Genomic DNA, 16573 nt, shown 5'->3' on the forward strand with positions numbered 1-16573 from the left:
CTATGCTGTGGGAGATAGCTGGGTCCTGGAGAATGATTGGCAGCACGCATGCTGGAGGTGGAACGTTTGTACAGACTCAAAATAAGAGGAGGCATCATTAATGCTGCACAGACATGGAGGAATGTGTTGCGGAATCGAATAGGCCTATTATCAGGGGGTTATTATTGAACACGTAATGCAACAATTAGTCTTAAAATCTCAAAGGGAGAGTGGTGCACATACAAGGTCTATGCAGTGAATTGTGTCAAGTTGGTTTCTACTTGAGGAGAAGGGGATTTGACTTCTCTGTGTTTTTCTCTGTTTTCATTGGGTCTTAAAACATCTTGAAAAGTATGATTTTCAGTTGGAACTGTTCGGGGATGAAGTTGTTTCGAAAGCATGCATGAAACAAAAAGGGGCCAAAACTAAAAGATAAGTTTGTCAGCATGGATTTAGCCTTGCAGTCTAAAGTGGGCTGCAGACGTTTAACTTAACGTGGCGTGCGTTGCTCCATTAGTTAAAGCACACATTCCCCATCCTCCTCCTCCTCCTCCTCCTCCTCCTCCTCCTCCTCCTCCTCCTCCTCCTCCTCCTCCTCCTCCTCCTCCGCTCCGTCTCTCTGAGCAGCTAATTGTGCGTCCACTCTGTCGGGACCGGCGCGATAATAACGCATTAAAGAGCCGTGCCTCTTTCATTAAAGTGGAGTTGGAAAATGTGAGGACCGCCCCCTTTCCAGGAGTCAAAAACACGAGAGAGAAAGCAGGAGAGGGAAGGGAGAGAGAGAGAGGGAGATAATCGATTATTTCGCCTCGAAGTATAGAGGAGAGGAGAGAAGGTTTAGGGGGGGGAGAGCGACTCGGTCAGGGTTGTGTGGGAAGGAGCATCAAACCCAGACAGCCTCCACACGTCCAGCAGGAGCAGGAGAAGCAGCTTTACGCACAGCGCCACCGCTCCACGACGCACCAGTCCACCGGCACAGAGAGAGAGAGAGGGAGAGAGAGAGAGAGGGAGAGAGAGAGGGTGGGAGAGAGAGAGAGAGAGAGAGAGAGAGAGAGAGAGAGAGAGGGAGGGAGAGAGAGAGAGCAGGCGACGCGTCCTCGCCGCCTCCTGAGCAGACACTGTCCGATCAGAGAGAGAGAGAGAGCGAGAGAGAGAGAGAGAGAGAGTTTCCTCTGACATTATAGAGAGACTCCCTCCACGCACTGTAGGTTACTTTTCTTTTCTCCCACTCACCGGCGACGCGTCCCTCCGCTAAGTTGCGAGCTCCTGGATTTTAAGTGCGTCTTGGGCTGAAGTCCATCCTCACCCTCAGCAGCGGCGGCGGCGAACCCCCCACCCCCCCCTCGCCACCCCCCCCACCCTGTCACTCGGACCCGGACCGGCGTGTGCTTGCACCTCTTCTCACTTCAGACCCGGACACGACTTCACACGCACAGACAAAGTAAGTACCGCGCACGCAGCCGCTTCATCCCCGGGTACGCATCGCAGACCGCACCGGGTTTATGTTTTTAATCTGCCAGAGGATGAAACTTATGTATGGAGGGGAGCGGGGGTCTATTTTTTCGATGCGCGCTTGCCTCCTCAACAAAGTAAAGTAACTGTGTCCATCGATTTGTTGTGACCCTGATCGACTCGTCCCGGTGACAACAGTGAGCTGGGGGTGTAATTACAGGCTGACACCAAATATCTGTTTATGGTCAATTAGGAGAGTGGAGGTCTGCCTCGGGTTGTTCAGGTTTGGAGAGAGAGAGCTGCTGGGTCTCATGTCCACATGCAGGCGCTCAGCCCCTGGACAGGCTGCTGCCCTCCTTCACATCACATGAGAAAGCATGTTCTCCTCTCCAGGGCTGTGGTGAAAAGTTCCACCAGTAGTTTAAAAGGGAAATTTTAAACTGTGTAGCTTTGTATTTTATTTTTTTCAACCAAATGATTTGACAAGAAACTTCAAAAAAACTCAGATAAAGGCAATGAAAACAAATTGTTACGAAGTTTTAACATTTAAAATAATTTGCTGTGTTAAAGCAACAGCGTCAACAAACTCACTGTAATAGCTTTATCTTGTGGGTTCATAAGCAACTGTAATTATTTCCCATTAGTTTGAACGCACTATACTGAAGTGCACTGATCACAATTGCCCTGCATTGATTTAAATTGAATCATGCATAAAGGTAACTTTCATAAATATATTAGAAAACAGAGTGTGGTGTTAATATTATTAATTTCCATACAAGAGTATAAAAGAGCACAGTATTTGAACGCTTATTCCTACAGAGACTCGGTGGGAACCGGACTGTAAATCAGTGTTTGGCGTGTTCAGGCTGAATTATACTTCTTTCTCAGTGACTTTGGGTCTGAGATTGTTTAGACCTAATTCCACGACACTGAGGAGGAAGCTTTTACTCTGGGACTTTAGTCTCAAATGAACCTGTTGCAGTGAGAGGATTAATAACGACATCATAATTAACCTGTGACAACTTTCACAGGTTGCAGCTTCAGAAATAAAAAAGGAGATTTATTTGTTTTGAACTGAGGAGTTGATGTGAGGCCCTGTGATGAAATGTGCAGACGCACTAAGGATGGTGATAAAATGTAAAATTACTACGCCACACTTAATTTTAATTTGGACCAATTGTGGCACTGACTAGGCTGTGTGCAATGCAACTCATGCTCATTAAATATGAGCCTCGAAGTAAATCTCTATCATTTTATTGTGAATTTGTAAACATTAATTTTATCACTTAAATAAATTCTGTCCATTTTAATGTTGAAATAGCTGCAGTTTTTAAACTTGAAACTCTTATATCCAAATCTTTTTTATTGAGATCTAAAAGAACAATTTAGATCTAAGAGAACTAAAAGCTATTAAATTTGAAATATGGTTTATTAGTGAGACATTTTGAAGGCACTCTGGAAAAGTACATTTTTAAGTGATAAAGTGTTGCTGTCTACTGCAGCATATCGACCTAATTTGTGACTCTGTGAAAAGCGTACTGCATACATTAAGTCATTTACTGCTTGATTGCATTTTATAGTTTTCTTTAAAAAAAGAAATACAGCCTTTATAAAGCACAGGCAATATTTAAGAGGCATTTTTCACATTTTAAGAGGCTGTAGTGTCCTGAGCATTGTTCCAACACTTTTTTATAATCCATTACGCTGTTTTTATATGAGTTGTTTACTCATAAAAAAAAATGTAAAAGCATATTAGTCTATTAAAGGATTTTACACATGGCCTTCCCTCTCCTACCCATCGTCAATGAAGTTGTTCTGTGTGGCCTGTCTGGCCTGTTGCTCTCTTGGGATTTAGCGTTAGGTTAATCCGCTCAGAGGAAGGTGAGCGCTCGCATGTGGACCCACGATTACACACAGAGGACTCTGTCAGCCAAGCTGTGTAATCTCAGAGACCCTGTGCAAACACGCACACACTCACATGCACACACGCGCATTTGCACGCAAACACACACACACACATGCATAAAGACAAAAGCATGGCGTGTCCCTTTCTCCCCCTGTCTTTCTTTGTACGCACACAGTTTCTCACACACACACACACACACACACACACACACACACACACACTGCGACACCCACACTCTGGTCTGCGCTGCCTTTATTTCTCTTTTTCTCTTAAGACCTCTTCCTCTTGACAAATCATTTGGGATTTTGGGTGCTGATTCACAAAACCAACAGTGACAACACACTCTTACCCTTCTCACAGAGAGGGATTAGAAGGTCACGTGTCCCTGTGATTGGCCAGGGCATTGAGCCGATTGTCAGGGCACTTTGCTGTACACCAGGGGCTCAGTGAAGCTTTAGTTAAGTGAAGGAGAGGGACACGCTGTGTGCCATGCTCAGCAGTATCCATGTGTTTTGATATCGGCTGAATAAAGAGTTGCTAATGTCTTTAATCATGAATATAAATGTGTGAATACTTGGTTGCCCTGGCAGGCCAAGACGTGCCTGACCAGAAAGAGTGAGTTAGGCTTGGGGTGCTGTAAAGACGTGTGCCATTAAGCTTGCATCTTTAAAAAAACAGAAGGTGTAAAGTATACCTCTGTCCTGCCTCATTGCACAGACATTTCAAACTGTACAGAAGGCACGTTTCAAGATCCCGTCCTCATGGAAAGCCAGATCTATGAAAACATTTTTTTTTCTCTTAATGGAAACATCCGAAGCATTTACATTTAAGCAAATAATTCAGTACTTTTTTTCTTTCGCTAATGGTTTCAAATATTTTGAAAGGGGTTTGCAGAGTTTGCTCAGTAAAACACTCATTTGCGGATTGCAGGTTGGCAAGATCTGGAGGTAGATATTGAAGAAAGTGTAATTGGACTTCATGCCCTTTGGGTCAAAGAGGGAGGTAATATAAGAGTCAATTGTAGGGAATCGTATTTACCTCCGATATAAGAAGCCTATAAACTGTCAGGAGACACCTCCTGGATTCCCTCTAAATAATATAGTTAATGTTGGTTCTTATTATTTTATATACATTTGTGAAAAAGCAAAGATAAGCTCTCTTCTGAGTAAATGCATCTGACAAATAATGTGGAATTGTTAAGTCATTTGTTAGAAAAACTTTTTTTTTACTCGCCTGTTTATAAGCAGATGAAAACACTTAAGTTTTATAATAACTCAAGGGCTTGTTGTATTTGCGTTTATTGCACCAGGCAGGTGTTCGCTCTTGCTGCATTGGAGGAAAAGTCTCCTTTTTTTGTTTTTCGACACATTTTTATAGCGTCAATGAAAAGCATCGGGCTCAACCTCGCAGTGTGTTTATTTACTCATTTCCAACAGATCTCCCTTTCATTGTCCTAACTGTTGTGCGTGTTAGAAATGTTTACCCAAATGTTTCTTTGCCTTAGGAGCACTGTCTGTGTCGCTTCATAAGTGCTGCAATTACTCATTAAACTTAAAAAAAAATAAAATAATAATAATAATCCAAAGTAAATAACACAGTCCTTGAATGGTTTATGGTGGATGGAGTGCATATATTTGAATATGTCCCGGGTTTCTGCATAATGAGGCAAAGACTTCTTCTGTCTCTATCTAGTAATTAGCAGTGACGCTCCGCAACTTTCTCTGTACACTGTAAGTGGATGGGGGGGGGGGGGGTTTGTTCACTGGGGTGTTAAAGATCACAGAGGAATATATCAGGCTTTGATGTTTAATTGTATTGTAAAACACATTTTAGAATATTTCTGCATAAAGTAGACTTCTGGCTGTGCTGTGCTTTGTGTTTGCTGTTTCTTTGTGTGTTTGTCTGTCAGTATGTGCTGTGTGTCTGGGAGGTGTGTTTGTGTGTGTCTGTGTGTGTGTGTGTGTGTGTGTGTTTTCAAGTTTGTGCCTTGTCTCCGTCTGTTTGCGCATCACAATGTTTGTGCTTTTGTTTTTTTTTGTCTGAATTTTGTGAGGGTGTTGCTGGTGTATATTCAAATGAAACTGCGTGTGTTTCTCTTTCTCCTTTCTTCTCTCACTGAAGAGGGGAGGATTTGATGTCTGCGATGATGGAGCAGTCTGGAAAACGGTGTCAATGTGAGGGCTGAAAAGGCAAACTGAGAAAATAGATGCACAGAGAGACAGAGGGAAAACAAAACACACACACACACACACAGAGTAAAAACGTAGATATAAATGTATTTGAGCTGAGGTGAGATAAAAGCAGAGCAACTGCATTTCTCTTTTCCTTTTTTTGGCCTCAGATCAGGTATTTTTCATTAACGAGAGATGCGTTTGTGATGTCACGTTTAACACATTGATCAAGATGAACAGGATGTCCTGCCTTCTTCTTCCTGCTTCCTGCTTCCTGCCTGGCCTGTTGGTCATTATATGGCGGCAGCTGCCTGCTGGGTGGTCCGCGCTCAGCAGTGCTGACCACACCATCATGGTGTCAGCTGCCCGAGCCCACCTAAAGAGACACCCAGAACACCTCGCCATACTGGAGGCCTGCTCCCTGAAGTATTTGGACAGCGAGAGAGTCCAGGGAGGCAGTGAGGCTGGAGGAGTGCAGGGAGCGGAGCATTCAGGATGATAAGACAAAGAGAAACATTTAGACTAGAAGAGAGAAAAGATTGCCTCAGCATCAGCATCCAGACGTGATGTTTAATGTTAAAGAAAAGTAAAATGAGAGTTAAAACGCTTAAAGATTAGTTTATCAACTTTAATACCAGACTTTTACTCAAGTTGCGTCCCTGTGAGATTTGTATTCAGTGTAACAGAATCCAGATATAGTAACAGCACATACAGTGTTGATCTATAACTGCTGCAAACATATTGTGCGGTAAGTCCAAAATTAACTGAGAATCCTTTTTTTAGTGAGTTTTCTGGGGTTAGTTTGAGGGAGAGGTGTTTGCTGTGTCCGTGTGCAGAAATGTGGCGGCACCAGGCACGTTCCATGATAAAACACAGTACCTGACCTGTGGACGGCGAGGGGCAACTTCTCACCCCCTAATATATTTTCAGAAACCCTACCCCCCCCCCTTCCATCTCCCTTTGGTGTGGCATACATTTGGACTACACCCAATGTGAAAAAAAAAGGAGGAGGAGGAGGGTGGAGAAACGGTGAGAGTGAGAAAAAAAAAAATGTTTCCCAGTGGCTGTAATTTATCTTTGTCACGGCTGCAACATAGCCGAGTCATTCTGCAACATCGTCCGGTGAGACGCACAGAGGCAGCTCTGTGCCTCGGCCTCACACAAGCTCACATCCATCTGAAAGCCCGGCTCGCTCGATCTGCCGCCGCTGCTGCTCTCCGTCCACGCTGCTGCTGCTGAGCCTCACATTGCCACCGGGTATTTCTTTTTTCAGTAGATCTTATGCTCATACGTGATTAAGAGGAATAGGGAGTGAACAATCACCCAGTCAGGAAGATTCTTGCAGTTAATTCCAAACAATTGGCAGTGCTGTTATTGTATTTGTGTATTTTTTTGCTGCTCCAAGGACGTTTATTACAGACTTAACGATGATGCTTGTTTTTCACCAAAGTCTGCAACATCAAGAAGGTTCACTTCTTCAACTCTGTGGGGACCGTGCTGTTAAAAACGCTGTTAACACCGTCTAAAGCTGAGAAAAAGCTGTATAAGAATCCACGCTCAGTGCTCCCCCCCCCACCCACCCCTCCTCCACCGAGCACGCAGCTCGACCAAGCGTCCTCCTGCCAAAGTCCACACCAGTGTTCCTTTTCCACTGTCATCTGTGCCATTCCCACACCAAAGGGCCGGCCTCTGTAAAATGCTGTGCAGCAACAGGACTGTTTTGAACACTTTACATTACTCAGCTGACCAGAAGAAAAAAATAAAAGCATGACAAAGTAAAATGTAGGGAAAAAAAAATTGTGCTGCAGCTACATGAAGAAATAAAAAAAAAGAGAGACAAAAATGAATTGTGTTCAAACTTTTCGGCTGAAGAGTATCTGAAATCAAACGTAATAACACGTAATAATGTACAGCAATATGAAGGGTGCTCTGAGGCTGGAGAGGGGTGAAGCACACAGACACACACACACCTTTTTTTCTTTCTCGCAGAAATTTTTGAACTCTTTTTTTTCCCCGGCCCAGCTCCTTCTGCCCCATGATGTATGGCCTTTTTCCTACAGTGGCTCTTCCAAAGTGCAGCTCGTGATGTCATTAATTTTATTCATACTTTATGGATGCTCTGTCTGAAAAAAAAAAAAAAAAAAGGAGAGGGACAATGTGAGGAGAGAGGGAGGAAGATGGAGAGAAGGAGAAGAGATGGTGTTGCGGAAGGAGATTTTCAGTGCAGGCGCATGTATAATGAATGAGGGGGGCACTTTGTTTGAAACTCCAGCCCCGGCGCTTCACTTCAAGGTTTGCTGGGCAGAGTGGGGCCTTGTGATCTCACACCAGCCACTCTCTTCCTCCTGCCAATAGATGCTTTCACCTGGCACTGCGGTTCGACCCAGTGGAAAACCAAATAACCTTGTATGTGTGTGTGTGTATAAAAGAAACACACACAGACACACACACACACACAGAGAGCACTGACAATGGAACAAGGGGTTTGGGAGAAAGGGTGAGGAGCGGGTGAGAGAGGAAAGAGGTGAGTTTGTATAACAGCAGCAGTGCAATGACGCCCAGACGATACTGAGGAGAATACTGGCACCCGGCCCACACTTCCTAAACAGTGCTCTCTACAGAAATAGCCCAGCCTTGATATTGACTTTTGTCTGCTGTGTGTGTGTGTGTGTGTGAGGATGTGCACATTGGAGCAGGCGCACTGCGAGCACAGCGACGGGTCTATTGTCTAGTGAGGAGTTTTTTCTACTTTGTTAATATTTGGTAATAATTGTTGCTTGGTGACGTTAGTTATTTCTTATCCCGGTGTTTGTGTCTGGGCATGAAAGTGTCAAAGGAGCCGCTTTTAATTATTTTGGGGAAAAAATGGCCTCCGTCTTATTTTTGGCCGCCTTGCTGGACTCGCGGTTTTATAAATAGCCGAGGGAGTGCGGGGGGGGATACCTGTCGAGTCGCAGCGCCGCCACGTCACATCCAGCCACCGTCCGCCCTTTCCGTTTGCTGTATGCCCCCCCCCCACCCCCCCATCCCCTCAGGGGCCGGGGCAAACAGGATGGGACTGAGATCGAGGGTGTGAGAAAATCAGTCTCTGGAGTAAAAAACACAAGAGGGGCTCACAGTTCATCGCGAACGGCCTTATCTGCTACACTGTCAGATTTAGTCAAGCACGGATTAAATAAGAAAATATAACAAGTTAATTCCTTCTTATGAATACTGAGCTGACTCTAATGCTTGAAGAGGAGTGTCGAGATGGCAACACAATAGAGTGTCTTCAAATTGAGAGGTGTGTTTTTTTGATACTTCGTCTACGAGCATAAGGTCACAGGGTGTTTTTTTCTCATCCTCTCTGCCTTCCGTGTGCGGAGGTGTCTCGTTAATTTAATTTCTGCGTCTCAGACATATGCCTTGTGAACAGCAGTTAGCGTTAACTTTCTCTCCGTGCACTGCTTCCCTCACACTCTGCTCGCGCTTCCCCACTAGAGGATCTGGCTTCACATGTTTTTGAAATGAAATGAGTTTTTTTTAAATGACGGAACGCTGAATTAAAAAAAAAAAGAAGTTTATTGATTTACTGATAATGACACACGAGAGTGGAGCTTACTTATTATAGGCAGTCTGCATTCATTCATTTATGAAAACGTTTTGATTGTTTGGGTCAAACTCATTTTGAATGTCTCACTTATGTGGGCAGATAATCATTTGTACTTTTTCTGGCAGCGTAATCCTTTATTTAATCAGCTAATTGTTTGCTTGACTTTACATTTGGCCCTGCGATGCACAAGTGTCCAATCGTTGGTGGGAAAACACTGCATGTAAAGCCTGTAATTGGTTCAAACATGAGCATCATCCTTGCTGCTTCCTGTTCCTTTATTGTTCCCCCACTAAATGAGTGGCCCTTTCCATTTTGGCCACTCATAATAGAGGCCCGATAATCATGTTAAAAGTGGGACATAAAGAGAGTGAGAAGGAGAGAAATCTTTAAGAAGCTGTGGTGCCCTTGGTGGACTGTGTATACACACACCGAAAGAGAAATCATTATTTTTTTTTCCTTGCTTTGTGCTTTTTCCCTCTCTCTCTGCGGAGGAAACTGTGCTGCCTGTTAATATTGTGCTTTTGACAGCTTAATTTGATAAGCGGACTACTTGTTAAAGAAGCCTTGGATTGTTCTCATAGAAAGAACATGCTTCTTTTTTTTTTCTCTCTCTCTCTCTCCTCCCTCCCATGTTCGCGCAGTCTGTCGATGACCCAGTTCTGAGAGATGGTCGAAAAAAACAAGGAAGAGCAGCGCGAAATCCACAGGGGAGGAGGAAGGAGAGGAGGCAAGAGGCTAGAGGAGAGGAGCGAGCAAGATCGAGTGAGAAAGGATCATATAAGCAAGAAAGGCACTTGTGGGAAGTTAACTCACATGCTTTTTCTTTCTTCTCGCTCCCTCTCGCCTCCTCCACTCTTCCTCCTCCTCCACGCACTGAGCAGCCTCACCTTTCCCGGGCTCCTCTTCCTCCTGCAGCCTAATCGGAAGAGAAACGGTGGGAACGATAACGGGGATTAGCTTCCACTGCTCGCCAGCTCACCTTGGTTAAGTACACGTGTAATGAGTTGTTTATTCACAGTAGGCGCAGCAGAAGCCCAGAGAGCCCCCCCCCCTTGTCTCCCTTCCTCCTCTGCTAACGTAGACACACATCACACGCAACAGATATATCACATGGACTAAATGTATAACACATGGAGCTGTACGCAGCGACGCACAGGCACCAGATGCAGTGTGAACATTGACGTGCGCAGGTATATGTGCAAATACATGTATTCAGCCAAACCCTCCCGCTAGCACTACCCCCCCGTACGAATTCCCACACACAGCTGTGATGCAGGTCACTTCTACTGTGCAGGGTAATGTGTGTGTGTGTGTGTGTGTGTGTGTGTGTGTGTGTGTGTGTGTGTGTGTGTGTGTGTGTGTGTGTGTGTGTGTGTGTATAATGTTCTCAGGCCTTCCTTGGGTCACAAGACTTGGGGATTTTTTCTCAGGGTGAAGAGAAGGGGAAGAAATTGAATGATGTGAGAAAAAATGAAGGGAAGGAACCAAGGAGAAGGAAAGGGGATATGATGTGCCCACTACTTAGTGTGTGTGTGTGTGTGTGTGTGTGTGTGTGTGTGTGTGTGTGTCTAATGCTCTCGTGTGTGTGTGTGTGTGTGTGTGCCAAGTTTGTGTGTATGTACATGAAGTGGAAAAAGCTGTTGCCTTGTGAAGGGGACGTGCTCTGCTATCATTAGCTGGGGTGGGGTGGGGCGGCGGTGGTGGGCTAGTACGAAGGGGGCAGGCGAGGTTATGTGAACGGTGCAGCTGTGCTTCGCAGCGGAGGGATTTGAGCGGAGGGGTGGCGGTTGGGTGGGGGTAGATGTGGGGGGGGGGGGGGTAGGGGGGACTCAAGGCGGCCAGGTCCTTCGCTGAACCACCAGCTCTCGCAACGCAGAGGAGGAAAGAGGGGAGGAAAGAAGTCGACTGAGCGGCGAGAGTCATACGCGCAGCACTCTGTCCGCCGTCCCTCCACCCCTCCATCCCTCCATCCCCCCCCACTCCTTCACTCCTCCACTCTGGCCCTTTACTTCCCTAAATAGGGAAAATAAATAAATAACGATTGATGCCTGATGGTAGAGATAAGAGTGCACGAGAGAGGAAGAGGAGGGAAAAAAGGAAACAGTCATGATTTATATATATATACATAGTAGTAAAGGGCAGGCTTCATCAAAGTAACTTCCGATACTTCTGCTCCCACTAAAATTAATAATAATAATTAAAATCACAATAAGGACCATGTTTTTTCAAATGACTGAATCGGAACATAACACTGTTGTTGAAGTTTGTAGCCTGTTCGTCGCAGGGATTTCCCCGCGACTTGACATACGATTCGAAAAAATCACTTAAATTTGTTTAAGCTTCCTCCCCGCCTCTCTCATGTTTGCTCGCTGAACGAGTCAGAGCTCACGTAGCGACGGCTGGCGCCGCAGACGCAGACCCCAACTCGCTTGTCAGCCCCGTGTGATCAGTCGCCGGAGAGAGAGAGACAAGGCAGAGGTGGCTGAGAGACGACAGAACACAGGATGGCAGCGGCGTGCACTGCTAATGCATTCAGCCTGCCACCGTATCCAACAACAAGGCAGGATATCACACAACTCACTTCACACGATGTTCCTACAACAACATCGACAACAACAGACATGCGCGCAGACACACAGTCACACACAGGTGTGCACACATGCATAAATAAACCGCACACTGCATGTTGGAAAAAAAAATAAAATAAAAAAAACAACCATGAGGAACAAGAATTTGAAAGCAAACAAACAAGTTGGAATGTAAGCAACTTGTCGGAGACTTTGTGACAGAAAAAAAATAAATGAAGAACGAACTGACACATTCTGTTTCATGAGAAAGGGAACATAATTGCTGCGGTGCACCAGGCGCTCACATTTTTTTGTGAAAGCAGAAAGTTCCTGGCAGATTTGAGCGTAACTGTGAACTACGTCAGGCACGAGGGCGAGCGCCGAGCTAAGAATAGAGCGTGGTCGAACGGCAGTAGTGCTTTGGCAAGAGGGTCATCTCCATGTGATACAGTGGCCTTCACTGTAGCCACGTATCCAGAGCAGCGGCTCTCTGCCAAAGCTTGTAGCTTCACAGCAGTAATTTAATATTTGTTGGTCTCTATTATTTCATTCTCCCCTCTCCCCTTCTCCCTCTCGCTCCCGCTTATGGGGTTAAGTAACAGTAAGCTTTATCAGATTACTTGGTCTGAGGTCTCTTTCAAACCTCTCTTTGCCATCTTGATTTTGTGCAGCTGTGCAGACTCTTTAATCATACCCTATCTTTTTTCACTCGCCCTCCCCTCCTCTCCTCCCTCTTTCTCGTCCTCCCTCCTCCCTTAACATATGTTAATTGGCTGCTTTCTGTGACAAATTACGAGCGCTCGCTTTGATGAGGTCGGGGTTGTGATGGTGCTGGGAGTGGAGTACAGTGGAACTGCCAGACCCTCACCGGTTCCCCCACAACCACTCCAAAAGGGAAAGCGGCACCCAGCCGATGACTAATGAGAGGCTTGGACTGAGTCTGGCCCAGATCTGGCCTTGGTGGGGCCACTCCCCTAAACAGAGGCTGATCTGTAGGTACCGTACGCCGCCACACGCCTTCAACACTCCGCGCAACCTTTCGCCTCATACATCTCACCACCGGCAATCCTCTGGGAAATCAAAGGCACTGTGAAAGGAGGAGAGTTCAGGCTATGTGCTGGAAAATATTTATATTTATTATTTGATATATATATATATATGCGATTATATATATTTATAACTTTGTTTTGTATATTTGTCATGACGGGGATTGAAAAACATTTTGATCTATTTATTTGCCTGATCTATTGTTTAAGTAATCAAACTTTGACTTTAAATTATATATGCAGAACAACGTAAATTTGAAACTTGGGTCTCAAGTTCTCATTGTGAGTGTTTGTGTGTGTGTGTGTGTGTGTGTGTGTGTGTGTGTCTGTATGTGTGTCTGTGGTGAGGAAACAGTGCCTGGAAATGTTATATTGCCTTTGCTTAAACAAACATTAACAGTGGAACAATCTCTGTTTAATGATGCTCAGCGTCAACAGGGAAACGATGCTCACCAATAATCACCACAATCAGCTTGTGGTAACCCAAAAAAAAGACAACTGAACATGACATCATTCTAACTGAGTTTTTTTGCTTTCTTTTTTGTTTCTAAACGTTGAGGTGTCAAAGTCTCTATCTACCTTCAATCTATCATTCTGCTTCTGTAGCTCAGCCTCTCTCTCTCTCTTTCTCAACCCCCGTCTCTCTTCTTCTTCTCTGTCACAATCCCTCTCTCCCCTCAGTCTACGATCTAGGTTACTCGGTTTCCTAGCCGAGCACAGGGACCATTTGGAGAAGAAAAAAAAAAAAATGAGAGAAAAGAAAAAACAGAAGGTCGAATCTTTGAAGGACATCCTTGTTGAAGTGTGCAACCTTCTACTTCTGCGCAAATTACCCACACACTGTTCACGGACTCAAAGCGGAGCTGTGGCTCTCACTTCAGCAGCTCAGAAAGGATACAACCGTGACATGTAATGCTTGTTGGAGTGTCACAACAACACGGAGAGGCGGCGTTGTGCTAACTGTTTACAGTTTGTACTATTTGCCTTCTTTTGATGAGTTAATTCCATCCTTTTACTACGTATACGCAGTCGAAACTGATTCCATGTGCGAGTCGTACATCATAATTAAAACTGTTTATCTCTTTATGTTTTAATATGAACAGTATTTATCGTTTTTTTCATGTATATATGTTTGGATTCTCATTACAGTGAATGGTCTTGAGAAGTGAGAAGTGGAGATGAGCAAATCAAGAATGAGCATAAGTCTAAACTTAGAAAACAATAACTTCATTTAATAGTATCATTGTGGAAACTTGCTGATGAAGCGAGAAAAAGAAAAAGTTGTAAATTCCACAACTTCCCCGTTGAGTTTCCACTCCCCACATGCTGACTTGGTTAAGGCAAACCCACCCAAAAAAAGGAAATCATTTTATTTACCTCTTCCCGACAGCAAATGCAAAACAGATGAGAGGCAAGCATGCATTTCCATAGCTACAAAAGTGACTGACACGCACAGATACACCTGCACCCACAACACCACATTCCTGTTTAAGGATGACAAAATGAGGGTGGTGAAGAAAAAGCAAGTGCACACCGGAACCTCGCGGGTTGCGCGAGGGTTAGCGACGTTAGCATCCGCCTGCAGGCCTTAATTGAGGCCAGGAGGGAGCATTTAATAATTGCTGTCAGAAGATCAAATTTAATTCTCCTCTCCTCACAGCCACCACTGCTGTAGGGTAGAGTGAAACAAATTGTCATCAGAGATTTCTAAATGAACAAAGCTTTTAATTAGGGTGATTAGAATGCTGTGGCAAAGAGAAAGAGTAAAGGGTGGGGGGGGCTGGGGGGTGGGTGTGATGAAATCATCAGCAGATCGTCTTAACCATGATGTCTGGTGTTGATACAGCGTGGGGGTGGGGGGGCGGTGAGGGAGGGAGGGAGGGAGGGAGGGAGGGAGGGAGCCGGGGCATGCATGGGACTACTGGGGAAGTTTGCTGTGTGCTTGAACACAAGCAAAGCGTGGCCCAGGCTGCAAATTAGCCCTTAGCCTCGGCTTCAAACCTCTGACACGAACACACACACACACGCGCGCGCACGCACATCGCACACACTCTCTGCCCTTTCCCCCCCACTGGAGAACATTGCTAACATCCTGAGACATTGTCATACTCGGCAGGGAACATAATTGGGTGAATATGTCAGCGCTTTGTGTTCTTAGTGACATGACTCCCGGCGGTTCCTGTGGGGGCTGGGGATGCTCATTGAAGGGTTCGTATAGTGCTATTCCACAACATGGGTTCATTGTTCATTACTTGTGCCTCTTGCTTCGCGATCATGAAAAAAAAAAAAACATTAGCAGAGGGAAACTTACCTGCGCACCGTAGATGAAGTTTTGCGAACGTGCCATCGGTCAGTCACATACTTGTGTCCACGGGGCAACGTGTGCTGTGGGACAGTGGTTTACAGTGGCTGGAAAACTTGACCCGCGGCAGAACATTTTAAATGACTTTACGACTGGAAAGAGAGAGGGAGGAAGAAGTGAAAGAAAATGTGACTCTTTTAATAAAGGGAAACTTAAGTTTTGTGCTTGAATTGTTAGACGTGTTTGACAATCTGGACCACCTCTATAATCTAAACCTCATCAGTACCTCTCGTTTTGTCCCCTTTGGCCAAACGTCCACCTTGTAATGTGTCACCTCTATAAAGTCCATTCTTTTTTCTCTCTCTCTATCATCTTTTCTATCTCTACTTCATCCTTGAATGCTCATTGCCCCTCCCTATGCTCATGCCATGGAAAGACTGAATGCAGTAAATGGTGATTCATTCCAGCCTTTTCCGGGGCCTCTCCAAATTGTGGCTAGCCTTTGCTTCTGCTTTTTCTTTTCTTCTCCTTTTTTTTTTTTTCTGATACCACTCTTTCCGCCAGTTTGGCACACGGACATGTGTGTGGCAAGTTTGTCATTGTGGTCCGCTAATTTTATTTGTTTATCGCTCATGGCTCTATAAGCCATCGCCGCAAAAGAAAAAACAAAGCTGCTGATGATCGGCAGGGAACCACGAAGGCTCCTCCTCCTTTCCATCCCCGTCCGTCTGGCTTCACCTCGCTTTCACGTGTGCCCTCTTGCTCATCTGCCTTTGGCCCAGCAGCTGCAGCTTTACAGCCCTTGGCCTCCTTTCAAACAGAAGGGTTGACGCATTGTGTCAAGTCATTTTGTCCTTGGGGAAGTCAGCGATGGGTTATGGAAAGATAGCTCTCACCTGCCTCCATACTGGCTCTGACGGATGGCTACCTATCTCCATTGTGGCTCCGGTGGCCCAAGGCCCATGTTCACTGGTGCTGAGTGAGAGAAGCAGCTGCCCAAACGAAGGGCAGGGCTTCACACTCTCATAGCTTCATTGTTATTAACGGATACTGATAAAGCAATAGAATAGATTAAAAAAAACGTAGTTTCAACCCAATTTCCAGTGTTTTCCCAGTAAATCTGTTGCGTCGTAAAAAAGGATTTTGCAAGTTTTAAAACATACAAAGCAAAAGAATAAATATATAAGGGAATTCAAGTGAAGGTGTTATCTAATTTCATATTCAGAAATCATTTTGTTTCTGTTCATTTGGACTTTATCTGACACTGGGGATTTTGGTGATTTGGTTTTAAATCCCACTGTGTGCTCTGTTCATATGTGAGTGATTTGGTGAAGGAAGCACCTTCAGCACCTTTGATTGTCTTTGCCTGCTGATGTCACGTCCTTCCGCTGTGTGTGTGTGTGTGTGTGTGTGTGTGTGTCCTTCCTGTCTCTCTGTCCTCCTAGACCCCGGGGCAGAGCTGTTGGATTGAAGGATAAGAGGGGGAAACAGCGCGGGCAGACTGTCATTAGTTTTAAAATCAATTAGGTTTAAAGTTGAAGTATGAAGCTTTAAGTTG

The 16573-nt window shown here is 45.0% G+C and overlaps 1 protein-coding gene across 1 annotated transcript in view; it reads left to right on the forward strand.

Moving 5' to 3' along the window:
• Positions 1 to 1362: 1362 nt before the first annotated feature.
• Positions 1363 to 16573, forward strand: part of LOC133001785 (myocyte-specific enhancer factor 2C-like) — a 58748-nt gene continuing 43537 nt past the window's right edge. The window contains exon 1 of the mRNA XM_061071476.1: positions 1363 to 1420. The gene's annotated coding sequence lies outside the window, so the exon portion shown is untranslated. The remainder of the gene's footprint in view (positions 1421 to 16573) is intronic.

Source organism: Limanda limanda, chromosome 5, assembly GCF_963576545.1.
Source record: "Limanda limanda chromosome 5, fLimLim1.1, whole genome shotgun sequence".
Lineage (NCBI taxonomy): Eukaryota > Metazoa > Chordata > Actinopteri > Pleuronectiformes > Pleuronectidae > Limanda > Limanda limanda.